The 17,911-nt window shown below is 40.7% G+C and overlaps 1 protein-coding gene across 4 annotated transcripts in view; it reads left to right on the plus strand.

The window, feature by feature from the left end:
• The window catches only part of LOC111865399 (xenotropic and polytropic retrovirus receptor 1), a 41,501-nt gene that overhangs the window by 8,614 nt on the left and 14,976 nt on the right, over nucleotides 1-17,911 (plus strand). For 3 of the 4 annotated variants that reach the window (XM_033751807.1, XM_023853389.2, XM_023853387.2), the window contains exon 2: nucleotides 6,526-6,768. The exons of the other annotated variant lie outside the window; for it this stretch is intronic. The gene's annotated coding sequence lies outside the window, so the exon portion shown is untranslated. The remainder of the gene's footprint in view (nucleotides 1-6,525; nucleotides 6,769-17,911) is intronic. 4 annotated transcript variants of the gene reach the window in all.

Genomic DNA, 17,911 nt, shown 5'->3' on the forward strand with positions numbered 1-17,911 from the left:
GTGTGAAACTTGGTCTCTGACATTAAGAGAGGAATATAGACTGAGGGTGTTTGAGAACAGGGTGTTGAGAATATTTGGACCGAAGAGAGATGAAGTGACAGGAAGTTGGAGAAAACTGCATAATGAGAAGCTTCATAACTCGTACTCTTCTCCAAGTATAATTAGAATGATCAAGTCAAGGAGAATGAGGTGGGCAGGACATGTAGCACGAATGGGACAAAGCGGAATGCATATAAGAATGTGGTGGGAAAGCCCCAAGGAAAGAGTCCATCAGGAGGACCTAAACGTAAGTGGGAGGACAGTTCTGAAGTGAATCTTAGAGAGATAAGATTGAGCGTTAATCTCTCTCGGAATAGGGACCAGTGGAGGGATATTGTGAACCTTCGGGTTACATAAAATTCTGTTAATTTCTTGAGTGGCTGAGCGACTGATGGTTTCTCGCAAAGGGCTCAGCCCCATGGAATTACAGTTAATTGATAGAGTGAATTAAAAGACAGGAATTTGGAACGATCTATTTGTAAGGCAGTGAGAACGGGAAGCTGCTTTGAAAATGGGCGAGCCTGAAAACGAAGGAGCTACGTATTTGTACACTGACTATCCTCACAGTATAGGCTATATAACGACGTTGTGCCAACTGCTTAAGTTATATAACTTAGTAATCTGCATTGACGATGCAACTTCATTAAATAAACTAAGATACTACTGAATAATCTGTGTTACTCACAGCACCGCGCCACCGCATTTTGATGTCAGTTGTAAGAAGTACGTTAAACCGACGACAAAACATCTGGAAACACAAACCCGGATTCCTGCTTTATTAACAGATTATAAAATTTAATATAATCCAGGTTTGTCTTGGACCATAAACGCTCTCTATCGACGGTTCATTTTTGAATGGACCACATTACGACATATCTTCAAGTACGTTCCCGCTGTCTTAACTTTGCGAACCGCGTTTATCTTACGTGTTCGGTGATGGACGTAGTCATATTTAGGTCTCTTGATTTACTATGATACTCTTAAAATTCTCTTGATGAGCTCATAAGCTTGGCTTATATTTCAGTTTACATATTGTACCTAATTTGATTATTTATCTGGTTTGATAATGTGTGTTATACTTTAATTATGGGTTAACCATGTCAAGCGTAATCATATATTGTTGACAAATTCTAATCCTTTAGGCATTTCGGCAGAACGATTTCAAAAATATTGTATTTAATGATGTGACTTGTTTGAGTGTTACTGTTGTTGTTGTTATTGGAGGGGGTGGGTTTCCCCATGCACCGCGACCAGTTTGATCTATTGTGCGTCCCCCTATGATCTTCTACCAGCCTCTATACCCTACCGGTACTGGTGTTTACCATCAGTCCCTACTCAGCCAGCGAGGTCGGCCTCTACTGGCTCAGAGGTATCTCGATGCTTCCCCCATCTACCAGAGACGTTAGAGACTACTGTTGGGCGGGGAATGTCCTTAATTTAGCTCAGACATGAGGTTCTTTTACGTGCCGTAAAGCTACGACACGGGACCCACGGCTTAAAGTCCCTCCTGGAGGACTTATTCCCTGAATTTTTCCGCCCTTAAAAATTCCACCACCTCCGCCGGGTTTGAACCCGCGTACCTTGAGTCATGAGGTGTGAACGTTACCCCTAGACTTGTTTGAGTGTTACTGTTGTAGCAATTATGAATGCCAGATAAAAATGAAATGAAAAGTTATAACGAGAATACCTTCTTCATGTTTTCATCGCAGTTTTCTGATTGTTATCTTGGAAGGAGATAGTGACGTTTCGGAGGAATCTACTGCCTCCATATTCAGTGCCAACATTTATTGTTACAACCCAGAAGCTCAAAATACGAACACTCACCACCGTAGGAACTTGTATGAGGCGGAAACGTTGCACTTTGACTCTGCACTAGAAGGCAACACGTTTCTCCCAAGCATTGTTGTCCTTTTTCAAGGCTAAACGGTGTCACAACCAAGAAGACCTGAATCTGAAAATATGGATTACGTTCTACGAACTTGGACCTCCTCTTCAGGGTGACAGAGATGGGAGCTAAGTTCAGGAATGAATATATCTAGTTTAGGATACCCTCCGGTTGTGGGCTATTGCTAAGACTTCGCATTCCATATAAAGCTGGGAATTCATAGACTTGGTAAGCGTATATTGCGACGCTTTGAAGAAGCTCTCTTCTCCGTTGTGATAGTCCTGGCTGGAGATTTGCAGTTAAGTCTCGAGTCGAAGGAGACCTGCATGTCAGACTGAGAGGATGATGACGTAAAGACACTATCAAGTTATAGTGGCTAACCTTGGTGTCAAACAGGGCAAAGTTGAAGTTGAAAGCACTGATTTTGTGTAAATATGACCTAATAACATTAACATTGACTAATCATTTGGCGAAGGAACAGACTCCGATACATATGCATTAAATGATTTACAGTGAATTCGAGAAATGTACTAATTATGGACCCATGATTTCAGCGTAGTTATAAGAAAGACCAGTTTTTCCTAGGCCTGTATATCTAATTCTATTTTAATCCTCTTACAAATTCCTTCCCCCCCCCCCTTGGCACTACAGCCCCAGTGGGCCTAGGCCTACCTCCATGAACTTCACTTCGGTTTTTCTAGATCTTACACATTCGGTAGGACTCCTTGGGCGCGTGATCAACTCGTCGCAAGGCCTCTACCTGTACACAAACACAGAAAAAACGCACACAAACATCCATGCCCTGAGTGGGATTCTAACCCACGATCCCGGTTTCCAAGCGAACGAAGACAGTACATGACTTAGACCGCTCGGCTACCGTGACCGGCCACCAATTCCTTAGCTTCTTAAATTATCTCTTTCAACGAGATTTTTATAACAAACAATTTATATACTTCTTTAAAATGTAAAAGCAAACAAACTTTTTATTCTTGTCTTGAACTTCTCGAATAATTTTGATTTCTTATTTCTATAATCCTTCAATAAATGTTTCTCTACAGTGACACCAAACTCAAAGAATGATGTACTTCAGCCGTTCGGTCACTGAGAGGCTCGGAACGCTGCCCTGTGCTTATGTTAATACACATTTCCTGTTGCATCTTTACGAACTGCATATAAAATATAAACCGGCGCTCTGAGCCGGGTTTCCACGCGGCTTCAGTTTTCGTTATGGCGCTATATGCTGCTTTGGCGCTGGCGAGGAGTCTTCAGAAATAGGCACATGAATGCAAAGAATGTGTTACGTGTCGATTTCTGTAGCAGTATTACGAAAACTCTGGAAGACAAGACATCACGCCATGATATACAATAACAATCAGTTTAATATAATCAGCATATCGCCGTTTCTATGACCTTATTCTTAGAAGTGGTACGTGTTGGTAGATATTTTAGAATTTCAGGAAATAATTTGTTGAATTGTGCTTCGTATCCTGAAATGAAAGAAAGTTTGTAGAAAACTCATGTCTGCACATGCATGAGTCATTCTACTTATCGTTTTTGAATAAACGGAAAAAGTAATCACAAAAATAGGCATTCAATTTTATAGTAACCTAAAAAAAATTTGTGGTCAGCATATGAGCATAGATGCGAGTATTAGGTTACGAAAGCGAAAGTATAGAAAATTGTATTCCAAAAAGTTTATATACATACGTCATGTTTTAACTCGTACATGTTTCGGCCCACTTTTTTTACCATTATCAGGTATAATATAGATTTCCTTACGTTCACTTTAATATCTTGTCTGTTAGTTCTTCCGAAATATGTATTAGTTAATACATGACGTAAAGTGTAACTACACAAACACTGTAGTGACTGAACAATAATATATTATTTTACTAGAAGAGGGGATATATAAAAAATATCTTAAGAAAAAGGGGTTTAGGATGAGGACTGCATTCATTTTGGCTCAGATTAAAATCGGTGGCGGGTCATTGTGAAGAGTAACGAAGATGCTGGTTCATTAAAAGGCAGGAAACGAATATGTTAACCGATAGAATCTATCAGCTTATCAGTAAAGGCTCTGGCTTATGGAAACAGCGGTTATGATATGTATGTTACGAAGCACGTGGCTACGCAGGTTGCGTATGTTTTAGTAATAAAAGGATCAGTACAGTATGGCGCCGTAGATAGATTTTAGATTTTGCGATAACTCGGTTTATCTTAATTTGTAACAACTGGCAGGGCGCGAAATTTCAAGTATGGCTGCAATTTTTCATGTATTGTACACGTACATATCTAGCGACTCTCTGAAATTATAATATTAAATATAATACGGATGTGTTTTCATTATTTTATAGCTTGTACTGGTACACCTCATTAATGCAATCTCAAATAACTCCTCAATTCATCACGAATACAACATATATTTATCTCAATGGTTGGATCTTTGTGGCTAATTATGTACTTATAAGTGATACTTATGGCATGCACTGTCTTCGCTCGCTCGGAAGCCTGGATCGTGGGTTCGAATCCCACCCTGGGCATGGATGTTTGTGTACAGGTAGAGGCCTTGCGACGAGCTGAGCACCCGCCCAAGGAGTCCTACCAAATGTCTTAAGATGTAGTAAACCGAAATGGAACGGAGAATTTCATGGAGGTAGGCCTAGGCCCAAATGAGGGCTGTAGCGCCAATGAAAAAAAAGTGATACTTATTGCTGACTGTTCCCAGCCTCCTGCGCAATGGGTACCGGGGTTCTTTCTCCGAGGGTAAATCGGTCGGGGCGTGAAGCTGACTACTCACCTCTAGTTATTGCCGAGGTCAGGAATACTCAGATCTATACATCCACTCCCACATACGTCTTCATGTCTTAGTGATTAATTAGTTTAAGCAGAAGAACAACTTTAGTTTTATCTTTAACCGATTCGTCATCTGTTTAACTACATTTTTTAACTGCATAGATTATATAAAGTTTAATGATAGGATGGTCGTGAAGCATGAACTGGAAAGGATGAGAAAAGAAGTTGTCATGATTTATTTTAGATGCTGGTTCAGAATTTACGCGTATATACTGAGAAAAATCACGAAACCCTTCAGGAGGCTGATGTTCGAAACCCGGACTTTCTTAATGTGGTTCTACGTCGCCATATTTGATGGCTAAATTATGAACGTTGCAATAATTGTTAACTTCTAATTATAACTGTATAAAAATTAGTTTTTTAATGAATTAACCATTCGCCTCTTATCATGCAATTTACATATTGCAGAAGGAAATATTATTAAATTGAGACGTTTATTATACGAGTAATTAATTGATACATTATTATTACTATTACATTGAGATTGGCAGGGCATGTAGATCGTATGGGAAAGAAGATATATATGGGACTTTGGTGTGAAAGCCAGAAGGGAAGAGGACACTGGGAAGAACTAGACGTTGATGGGAAAATAATATTAGATGGATCTTGTAGATGTAGGATTGTGTGGTATGCCCTAGATTGATCTGGCTCAGGATAGGGACCAGTGGAGGGTTCTTGTGAACACGGTAATGGGCCTTCAGGTTCCATAATATGTTGAGAAATTCTTGAGTAGCTGAGCGACATGCTGATAAATTTCGTGATTTAAAGTTCTGCAGATTACATAGTGAAAGGTCCCAGTTTATGTTGTGCTGGAGATGTAGCTAGGATGAGAAGGCAATTAATGAATACAGAATTTTGGTTGAGAAACCTGCTGGTAGGGCCGGTCACGGTAGCCGAGCTGTCTAAGGCATGCACTGTTTTCGCTCGCTCGGAAGCCGAGATCGTGGGTTCGAATCCCAATCAGGGCATGGATGTTTAGTTTGTGTATGCGCGTTTTTCTGTGTTCGTGTACAGGTGGAGGCCTTGCGACGAGCTGATCACCCGCCCAAGGAGTCCTACCGAATGTGTAAGATCTAGAAAAACCGCAGTGAACGGAGAAGTTAATGGAGGTAGGCCTAGGCCCACTGGGGCTGTAGTGCCAAGGAAAAAAAAACCTGCTGATAAAGGTCTAGTTGAAAGACGGAAATGAATGGGAGACTATTCTGAAGATGGATTATAGGAAGACAGACCGCGACGGTAGAGGGGCGGATCGTATCCAGTGGTAAGCCTTCGTATTAAGCGGTACCGCACTCGTCTCTCTGTCAACACATCTAATTATCGACATGTCAATATTTAATTTTCAAATGACCACTTCCTATGAATTTGATCTCCGTGGTACATGCCACGCTGATTTACTACAAGGCTTCGAGCACTGTACCGCCATCTTTTTTAACGATATGCACCTCTCTATAGACGTTAATATGCGGCAATGTGTAGTTTTCTAAAGATGGAGGTAAACTTTCAGTTGTTACCTGTTATTTTCAGGGTTTGTCTCGTCTTCATTCCCCCACCTCAGATTTTCAAATAAGAGAAGTCAGTTGTAGTATGGAAAACCTAATCTGCATTTTGTTTGTATTCATTACATCATGGAGAGGCCTCGGGAAGTGTTATGAAAAATTGCTGTATCAGCATCTAGCTTATGTACTATTATCCGATTGTAATCAAAGCTATATTTGTCTAGTTTCTTTCCGCGTGACTTATTTCCACAGATTTATGAAGACAATGCCCAATAATACTGCATCTAACTGTACGAGTAAGCAGTGACGTACTTTATGTTATCGTGCAATGTTATCTTCTGTCATGGCGTCACGAAATCCCAGCCTGATACTGTTCTTAAGCTTCAGTGCAGCTCTATGTGCTTGTGTAGAGAGTGTGGCTTGGAACGTTCACAACACGACAAACAGCACGTGTTGCTCGGTTATATCTTAACAGCTACTAATGACCTAATAAAGGTAAGAAGAATATGTTAATTAACAAAGGACGCACATGGTAATAAGAATGATAACGGAAGAAAGTGCCTATCTAACATAACCTAACCTAAACTTACAGAACCGTTTGAGTTAATGTAAGCGTACATTGGAGTTATTTCAACTGGTTGCACTCTTCTAAATACTGTAAGCCAATTAGATTATCCAAAAATTTGTTTAACAGCTGAGAGAACATTTATAAAATTTGATTAAACTATAAATATGATATTATTGTTGGAATGGTTTTCCATTTCTGATTTAATAATATCCTTCTGTAGGAATCGTACCGTTTTGCTATACTGTAGAGTAAGTTTCACATCATCGTTAGAGTTAACCGAACTACACGTAGGCATTTATGATCCATTTCCATATCCCAAAAGATGCATTTCGAGGACTGGGTTTAGAGAAATGAGGACACTGCTGTAGCCCAACAAACACATTACTGTAGTTAACTACCAGAATTAAAACAAATTATTGTTTTTGTTTTCTCTACAGTAATAGTAAGTTTCCACAAATTTTGATGCTACTATCAATTTTGACACACAAAAACGCTGCATGTTGTCTATTGGTTGGTGTAAAGTTTGAAACAGTACAGTCTACATACCTTCAATAATGGAGCAATTTCTTTCTCTTCATACTGAAAATTCCAACACCAGGATTGGACGATTTTGTTTAGATTTATTACAAATCTTATGTCTTAAATTAATTTTCTTCGTGCTCACAGTGTAATTTTCTTCAGTTCTCTGCTATTTCCTAGAAGTCGGGATAGCTCGGTATAGCTGTGGGCTACGGGCTGAACGGCTGAAGTTCGACTTCCGGAAGGGGCAAGGGATTTTTCTTTACAGCGTCCAGACCAGCCTTGGGGCCCACCCAGCCTTCTATCCAATGCATATGGGGGCAAAACGGCCGGAACGTGAAGTTGAACATTCACCTCCATCTAATGCCAAGGTCAATTGTGGAGCTACACCTCCAATCCCCCGCATGTCTTCAAGGCACAGTGCTTAATTAATTAAGCACAGGGATAACTTTACTTTTTAACCATAGCTCTGTTCTTGTCTTCCTTTTCGGTTAAAATATTCTCATGGGTATCCTCCTCACAAATGGACCGAGATCTGAGTTGCTCTCGTAAGTCAAGAGGCCCAGGTTTCTTGTACTCTGAGATTCACAGGGCAGAGAACGGCAGAGGAAACTGGACTGAATGTAAACACTCTCCGAAATGAATCTGCTCCTCTGAAGGATATAAACCGAGAACATTTGAGAATAGAATCCGAGGGAAGTACTGAACCATAGGGCGAGGAAGTAGGAGGAGGTTGTCTAGTTGAGGTGTAGGAAGTTAGATATACACGTACATACCACTATTTAGTCGAAAATCTGTAAGGAAGAGACCTCTGAGTAGACGTAGGCGTAGATGGGAAGGTAATACGGATCTTAAAGCAAATGGTTGCGAGGGTGTGGAGTAGATCCAACTGGCTCAGGGCTAGAATGAAGACAGAACTTTAGTGAACATCGTAATGAAACTTAGGGTGTAAAAGAAGTTGTCCCTATGTTTAACTAATTAAGCACTACACCAAGAAAGCGTAAGGGGGAGAGGCTGTATAGATCCACGTTTTCTTAACCTAAGCATTGTTTGGAGGTGAGTGTTAGCTTCACGCCCGGGTCACTTTTTCCCCGAGGAGGGAGCCCCCTTTACCCATTGGATAGGAGGCTGGGTGAACCCCGGAACCGGTCTGGACGACATGGAGAAGAGGAAAAACTTGATCTCCTACCCCTCGGCCTTCCAGCCCGTAGCCAGTGGCCATACCGAAGGGGGGACCCCGGATACTGTCCTGACAAATTTGTCAAGAATGACTTTTTTTTTATATATTTTCTTTCTGTCGTTGGCTTTATGTTGTGATATTACTTCTTGCGCATCGAACGTGTTATATACTTGTGAAACTGTACTTTCTTTAGTTTGTTAATGTTGTCTGCTGCATCGTACTTACACGCGGCGTGAAAAAACAAAATACAAGTTCCATAACTTTTACATGGTTTATACGTAGTCTCGGCATAAGGCAATGCAATGTAATTCAATAACTTTAATTATTATTCTCGTAAGAAACATTTGACATAGAAGTTTGCTGTAAAATCATGAAGGACACTTAGTAGTGTAACGGATTTGATCAGCGCGTTGTCAGGTAAGAGCTCTGTAAACGCGGTCCAACACGCAACAATAGACGAGGCTTCCCATTCCTGTACACCCTTATATCGTCTAGGCACGGGTCACGCACAGAAAAAACAGGGCCTCTGTTGCTACATGGCGCAGACCACACAGAAAATACGTGTCACGTGTTGCGAGTTGATTTGTCCGTTAGCAGCACTGGTCTTGGCGCGGACGACATATAAAACAGCCTCGTTTTTTGTTGCATGTTGGACCGTGTTTACAGAGCTCTTACCTGACAACGCGTCGATCAAATCCGTTATAATACTTTGTTCCGTTGACTTGAATCTATTTAGGTTTAAGTCAGTGAGTTTAGTGGAGGCGGGGTCGAATACCTCCACCGTGACCCTGCGAGTCGTAAGAGGCGACGAAAATGGAAGTCTCAGATCTGAGAGAGTAAAATATGGTCGCGAATACCAAGGGACTCGAACCCGAGAAAGACTGCGCTGACAAGGACCAGCAGCATATACAAAAGACAGACCCGTCCTCTCGTCACAGAAGGCGCCCCACAAAAAAAGAAAAAAACAAGACCGTAACTGTCAAACAGTAATAAATGTCTGGTCATGAGCCCCAGTTGGTGCTCGATACCAAGACTTACTGATTGACCGTCAGTCGCAATGTGACTCTGACTTTGAGCCGTGTAGTTTAGTGTAGTTGAAGAAGAACTAGAAGTCGGCTTCCGAAGAATTAACGTGTGTTTAGAAGACTTTATTTATGTGTAATATTTGGGTCTGTAATTCAGTGAGACTGTTATAGTTCCCGTGTTTTAATTGCGTTACCAGGAGAGGAAGAGCATACGTGTAACAGTGAATTATAAAGTGTAGAAATAACGATAGCGCTATAATTACGTGTAATTACTGGTAGTGCGTATAAGGAGTAAATAAACCCGTTCATCAATCCCGAATCCCCCGGTCTTTAGTCACTGATACAAGTGACAGTACTGTTGAGCGTCTGGTCTTTGTTCATCGTTGCCTGCTATTCCGAACAGAGCTCAGCGTTTCGGAAAATGTATCTGTTTCCTTCCTCATATGAAAATTTGAGGTGGCTCATGCTCACCTGATGATGGAAACAGATACAACGTCCGAAATGTCATACTCTGTTCGGAATGCTAGACGGTTAAAGAAAATTAAGAAGCCTAGCAATAAGAATCCTTGGAACGCACTGAAGTATAGGGCGATAATGCAGGGAAACGGGAGAACACATGTTCTTATCACAGCCCAACTTCACTTTAACAAGTAACACAACGCTGTCATGTTAAAATACTTGAAATAAGAATGCTTTATCTCAGATGTCATCACCTTTATGTCCAGTATGGTAGTACAATAATTAACATTAATAGAGATATACTTGTTGAGGGCATGCAGCAGCGTAGTTTGTTGAGGCGTTATGCAACAAGCCGGAAGGGCGCGGATTCGATTCCCGAAAAGGTCATTGGATTTTTGAATTGACCTGATCATTTAGCCGCACTATAGCCCTGGGGCTGACTCAGCCTCTAACAGAAATTAGAATGGGGAATCTTCCTGGGGGTAAAGGGCATCCGACCGGCGCTTAAGGTTGACATCCTTACCGCCATCTATGAGCAGATTGTCTAGAAAATGGGGAGCCTTGACGTCTCAGAACCCTATGGGCCTTCACAACCTGTTACAGGAAATGCTTCTCTTTATAGATATACTTATTCGAATTTCGATAGCAGGATGTCTGTGATTGCGTGTTAAATTTTTAATAGTTAAATTACAGGAATATACGTACATTTTGAATATTCCTGATTCGAGAATCATAGTGGATTTTATCAGGTACAAAATAATAATAATAATAAATATTATTATGTGTAATTCCATAGCAGTTTGTAGAATCTGATACCCAAAACCGAAAGAAAATACGATCATAGAAAAGCGTCATTCTGATATGTTGGCCAGAACCCGCTCCAAAATACACCAATATTCAAAATCGTAAAAGTAATTTTAGTTGCAGATTGCATGGATCAGAATTCTTCATAATAATATGATAATTTCTGAGCAAATAAAGAAGTTCTTCACCTTTCACGGGACCCAAAGTTCTGTTACTATTTCGAAATAATTGAATCTAGTGCGCACCTATATATACCATATAAGATCTATTTTAACATCGTCCTCCTAACAAGACCTCGAAGGCTTTATGTCCCAGATGAAATAAACATTTTCTACGAAAACATCTTAATTTTTTTCCTTTCCAGATAAATTCGGGAGGTACGGAGGTGTTTTCTTTTACGTTTGTAGCACTGATCCAATGTTAGTCATTTTTGTGACGTAAAGACTTGACCGCATGTGAAATGATTTTAGTTCAATTCATAAGAGCAGTATTGCCCCTCAGCGTACAGCCTGATAGTACACGAATAGCAGGAGAAATGTCGACGCGAATCGTGAATACAAACCAAAGATATTCGTTCATGTCAGCCAGTAAAGCAAAGATTATACAGTGATTGACCACGGACAAAGAAATAAGGGTTCGAAAACGGACAAGTTTGGGCTTTTCTTTTTTCTGTTCGTCGCCACATTCAGACCGACTCTCGATCCCCCCGACTCCCCTTTTCCAGTGTCTACCGGGAGAGTTCCCCCCCCGGGATTAAAGCCATCAAAGGTCGAAACTGACCACACATTCAGTTTAGTGTCACTGTCTTAAGGTTCGGCCACACAGAGCGCTACGCTATGTTTGCTACGTTCGCTACGTATGCCATGTACACTCTGCGACGCAGCTAACATAGGGAACATTGCGTAGATAGCGTACGGAAGTCTGTGTGGCCAGTCACATTGGCAATAAAGGGAGATATTTTTCTGTTCGTACAGCGAACATAGCGTACGTAGCGCTCTGCGTGGCCGCACCTTAAGCTGGGTGGAGCTTTGCTTTCACATCTCCTGTACACCTAGTGTTTGATACTTAGGTACCTGGAGGACAACCATACTTGCTTGCCTTCCAAAAGTAGAACAAAATTTTGAAAACCCAGTTACCATTTCCGTTATGTCTGTTCATCAGTTCTCCCAAACGTGGCCACTTTAATTTAGAGTCTCAGTGGATGTTTACGAATACAAAACTAGGTTGAAGAGTTTTATCTTTTGGAATATAACGCTGTGTAATCCGATGAAATTGAACCGATGTTTCGGAGGAACATGTCGCCTCTGTCTTCAAGGCCGAAGAATAATCGAGCAAGAAACCAGCAAGAAACCTCTTGTCACCTGCTTTCAGGCTGGTTTCTTGCGCGGCTTATTCTTCGACCCTGAAGACGAAGGCGACGTGTTCCGCCGAAACGAAGGTTCACAATGGGCTACACTGCGTTACGTACATCCCAGAAAATATAACTTTTCATAACACTAGAGTGTTACCGCTACGCCATCTTTCTTGGTAGGGCGTTTGTCTCTCCAGTGAATCAGTGCTTTTCAGCTCTGCTCGTTCACAGAAACAATGGCCGACTGATCTGAGTTATGTCACTGCTTTTATAACATCATGAATTTGTATGAGAATATAACTGAGAGGGCTACTGGGGTTTTCTCTAAACGCAAATTATTTTTCAGGTATGATTTTGCGTAATGTATCATATTTTCTTCGGAGCCGGGATAGCTCAGTCGGTATTACGACTGCTTACGGGCTGGACGACCGACGGGTCGGAGTTCGAGTCCCGGTAGAGTCAAAACTTTTCTCTTCACGTTGTCCTGACCAGCTCTGGGGTCAATCCAACCTCCTATCCAGTGGATACTGGGGGCTCTTTCCCGCTGGTAAAGAGGCAGCGGCGTGAAGGTGACCACTCAAATCCATCTAATGCCGAGGTCAAAATGCAGATCTATACATCCACTCCCCCATACGCCTCAATGGCTATCATGGCGTAGAGCTTCTTTAGTTAAGCACAGGGAGCTCTTATAACCTTTCATCATAATTTCTTGACTAAATTCTTCGCGAAGCATAAGTTAAAAATCAGTTCAGTAACCTCAGTAAAGTTGGTGGGATCATGAAGTAAATCCATTAGTGGATGGTAGGTGATAACAGCTGTCATTAGCGTTTCTTTATTATCTCAGCTCTCCCGTGTCATTCGAAGTGGAATTCGTTGATATTCATATCTTGTACAGCAACTACTTCGCAAAAATTGTCACACGTATACTCGTATCCATACATTTCCGAGAGAATTTCAGAGGCCCCCCCCCGGGAGAGTTTTACAATCCCAAGAAACAAAACAATTTTTTTTTTACTTATAAACCCTTCATCAGTAAATATATAAGAACTGTAACAAGTTATAAGAACATGATTTATTTTATCCGTCTTCTAGTGCATACATTCATCTATCCCCTCTTCTCACTCTCACTACATGTTTCGGCACAAATGTGCCATCTTCAGGTGCTGATCCAATCCACGACAAACTAGTTCATTGCATGCCTTGTCTATACATACTAAAATAACTAAAATATATAATTATCATATATACTGATAAATGTCAAGTGTTAAAATATTAAAATTATACAGCATATTTCATTCTTACGTCGTGTTTCATTACGCGAGTCACGTCTATCATCGTCTGTCGGAGCACTCTTTCACTATCGTGTATTGTGCTCTGTGTTGCGTCTTGCTCCTGTGACTGTGTGTGAGAAGAGGGGATAGATGAATGTATGCACTAGAAGACGGATAAAATAAATCATGGACTTAAATCAGTGCAACAGGACGCTAAAATATAACATAAAGTTATAAGAAGAAATTACGTAATTTCCTTTGCTTTCACTTAGTCAGTATCTGTGGTGAGATTAGAATGAATGGAATATAAATAATAGCTGGTAAAATAAAGCTGAGCCGGTCACGGTAGCCCAGCGGTCTAACGCATGTACTGTATTCGCTCGCTTGGAAACCGGGATCGTTGGTTCGAATCCCACTCAGGACATGGATGTATAGTTTGTGTGTGTGTGTGTTTCTGTGTTTGTGTACAGGTAGAGGCCTAGCGACGAGGTGATCACCCGCCCAAAGAGTCCTACTGAATGTGTAAGATCTAGAAAAACCGAAGTGAACGGAGAAGTTCATGGAGGTAGGCCTAGGCCCACTGGGACTGCAGTGCCGAGGGGGGTGGGGGGGAAGGTCCCTGTGCATAACTAATTATGCAACGAGTCGTTGTTTACATTCCCTACAGTACAGAAAATACTTAGTGAGATGAGGCACTGATTAATATTATAATTCACTTTACTACATCTACATTACGAGCCTCATGCACAATTTTATATACGCATAAGTATGAATATTCCAACTTGTCCGTGGGAACGAAAGAAGAAACAAATCACAAACCAACGACTGACACGTTGATATAAAAACATCAAAAGAATTTTATTCTTATTTTATATCATACTTCTGTTTTATATAACTTGATTTATTGTATTTTTTACGTCAAGTGTTTTTATATATTTTAATAATATTGTATCCAATTTTGTTGGTGCTGCTGTTCAGTGGTGTGTATATGTGTGTAAATCATGTCTTTGCCTGATGATGGCTATCAATAGCCGAAACGTAGCAGGGCCGAAAATGGTCTGATCTTGATATTAGTTGTGTTGTGACGGATATAATAAAGAGGTTATAACTAATTAAGCACTACGCCATGAAGACGTATGGGAGAGTGGTTGTAAAGATCCAAGTACAGTTGACCTCCGTACTAGTTGGAGGTCAGTGGTCACCATCACGCCCCGGCCGCTTTACCCCTGGGGAAAGAGCCCACCGTATCCACTGGATAGGAGGGTGGGTGGGCCGAAGAACCGGCCTCGAAGACATGGAAAGGAGAAAATCTTGCCCCTGTCGAACTCTAACCCCTCGGCCGTCAACCCATAGCTAGTCACTCTACAGACTGCTCTATCGCAGCTCCCAAATAAATAAATAAATAAATAACGAGCTATTTATGTGCGTAATATTCACTTGTATAGTCCGATTACTTTGAGTTTATCAAATGTAAACCTGAAAGTTTACCGAGAAGTTAGCGTAGCAATAATTCTGGAGGCTTGTGTTTCGTAGTTGCTCGGCTGGGACACAGGCTATTCTTGTTGAGGTTTCTCGTTTTTTTCTTCAGTTCTTCCAGGCAGATTCCGGGATAATACCTCGCTTGAGTCACGACTGTTTCCTTCCAAATACTTTCCAAGTCATCATTAATCAGTGATGCTATACGAGGGGGTACCCAAAAGAAACCGAACTTATTTTTTTTAAACTTATTTATTCAAATTTTAAGCACAAACCTTCAATCCCCTTCAAAGTACTCTCCACTTACACTAATACACTTGTGTAGTCTTTTATTCCATTTTTCAAAACATTGTCTAAATTCATCTTTTGAGATGCTTGACAGCGCCTCCGTCGCTTTTTTCCTTCGCCTCAGCAACATCAGCAAAACGCTGAAAAAAAGTTTTCATCATTTCGGGACTCTTCTTTCAAAGCACAGCCTGCTTCCACGCGACCCTGTTTTTGTTCAGCAGTCANGTACTGACAACGTAGTAGGGCACGCGGTAGCATAGTTGGTTGAGGCACTATGCTACAAGCCGCAAGGTCACGGGTTCGATTCCCGATGAGGTCATTAGATTTATCAATTGACCTAATCCTTTCAGCCGCACTGTGTCCCTGGGGTCGACTCAGCCTTTAACAGACATGAGTACCAGGAATCTTCCTAGGGGGTACAGAGCGGCCGTCGTGTAAGGCTGATAACCTTACCGCCATCTGTGAGGCGATTGTCTAGATAATGTGGGGGCGTCGACGGCCTGTTATAGGGATAGCTTTATCTTTTTTTTACTGACAACATAGTAAAATACACAACAAGAAACTAATTGTTTCGTATCTATTCTCATTAACAGTTGAAAATGCATTAGCATTTTCAAAGACTCATATCGTATTCAGCGTCATCAACAGCGACTTGAAGCACAGAGCAAATGATGCTCGAGATGGTTCAAGTTCGTATAGCAACATGCGTGACCAGAGTGGTTTAAACGGCTGTTCTACTGCGATGTGGAAAGCAAATGGAAAAACTACCACGTTATCACTTTTCCTGGATAGTCTCTTTCCAAAAACAGAGATACCACGTATGCGAAGATAGAGGGGTGGATAGAAGTGATTAGAAGACGAGGAAGAAGACGTCAGAAGATGCTGGATGACTTTGGGGACAGAAAAGGATATTCTCATTTGAAGGAGAAAGCTCTAAATCGCATTAAGTGGAGGAACTGTTTTGGAAGAGACTGTGGACCTGTCGTCTGACAGATTATACTGATGAATGAATATCGTATTGTTCAACCAGTCGGCAAAAACGATATTTTGACAACAGCGTTACAATAATCCAAATGGAAATTCATGTAAAATGAAAGGCGCCAAGAATTTTGGGCATATCCAGATCCTGAATTTTTCTAAGTAGAAGAAGGGAACCATGTATGGCTCGAAAATTCATAAAATATGTTTGGTTTTTTACTTAGACAAGGGGAACCTTCTTTCACTTCAAGAACGATATTATTCGTTTTTCATTGGCTCTACAGCCCCCTTGGTCCTTGGCCTTTGATTTTCGGTTTCATGATCAGTTTACAGAAGGCAGGACTCCTTGGACGGGTGATCAGCTCGTCGCAATGCCTCTACCTAAACACAAGGCAACACAAACAGAGAATAAACGCATACGCATACCAAACATCAATACCTTATGTGGGATTCGAACCACGATCTCGGCTTCCGAGCGAACGAAGACAGCACATGCCTTAGACCGCTCGGCTACCGTTACCTGCCTAATTTTATTTTACTCCTAGTTTATTTAAGGACGCTCTGAGTAGCTCAGACTTAAGTCACATCGAGTGTATAGTTAATGAATAATGAAAAATGAAAGTTGTGGAATGAATTTAATACTGTTCTGTCATTTCACTTAAGAGAATGAGGAAGACCTTGAAAAAACTGCTCTCTGAACGGAGATTTGAGCCTGGAACCCCACGAAAATTAATTTCTATCCTTTAACCATATAAATAGCTAATAACTATGTTATCACTGCATTAATATTAAGAAAACTGCATTTTTCAAGAGTGTTGGCCGCAATTAATGGTCTTTGTATGGGTCTTCGAATATGCTGTGATTATTTCACCAAACAACATTAACCAGTCTATCTTCGTTATGGAGACAAACTTTTTATAATAACTACTCTTTTAAATATTAATTAGACGAATTTAATGTGTAAGAACTTCTAGCGGACCATTCGAATGAAAATGTTTCTATCCTGTGGAATATTTAGAATCGATGACTGCATGAGATTGATACATCACCTGTTTAATAACACCACACCACTACTGAAGTTATTTATGACTTATAATGTTGATAATATTTGAACAAGGAAAAATGTAAGATTGTATTAAGTTTTCCATAGATGGCTTCGTTCAACGTTGATTTCTAGCGAACTTCTTGCATCAAGGGTGCACAATTTTGTTACTAGACGTGCCTCTAAGAATATTCTGCTGTAAAAGCAAGATATATGGAAATGATTAAAATACTTCACTGAATTGTCACCTTTGCTGAAAATTAATATAAAAAGTCCATTCAAATTTTTATTAAATTTTTTCGTAAAATCCCATTCCACCTCTTAAGGAGCGTTGTCCACTTGTTTAGAGCTATGTGATTATTCCAGAAGGTTCGTTTCTGCAGCTTGTTCTTCTGTTCATTAGCCCGTTGTTTTGCTATGTCTGCAATCTGTTATATGCCCCTTGCTTGTGTGCTGTTCCCTGTAGAAGAGTGTGGTGTTGTCTTCATTAGTGAAGAAGTACAAATTTTAATGGACTTTTTATGTTATTTTTAAGTGGACTGCAACGCTCGGTTTTAGCGCACATCAAAGCAGTGTAACAGTTTGGATGCCCTAAGACACCTGAAAATGACCATCTATGGCCGAAACATGTTGTGTTAAGTGTTAAATGGTGACTAAACAATTATTGCATTATTGAC

This window comes from Cryptotermes secundus, unplaced genomic scaffold (genome assembly GCF_002891405.2).
Source record: "Cryptotermes secundus unplaced genomic scaffold, Csec_1.0 scaffold295, whole genome shotgun sequence".
NCBI classification, from domain to species: domain Eukaryota; kingdom Metazoa; phylum Arthropoda; class Insecta; order Blattodea; family Kalotermitidae; genus Cryptotermes; species Cryptotermes secundus.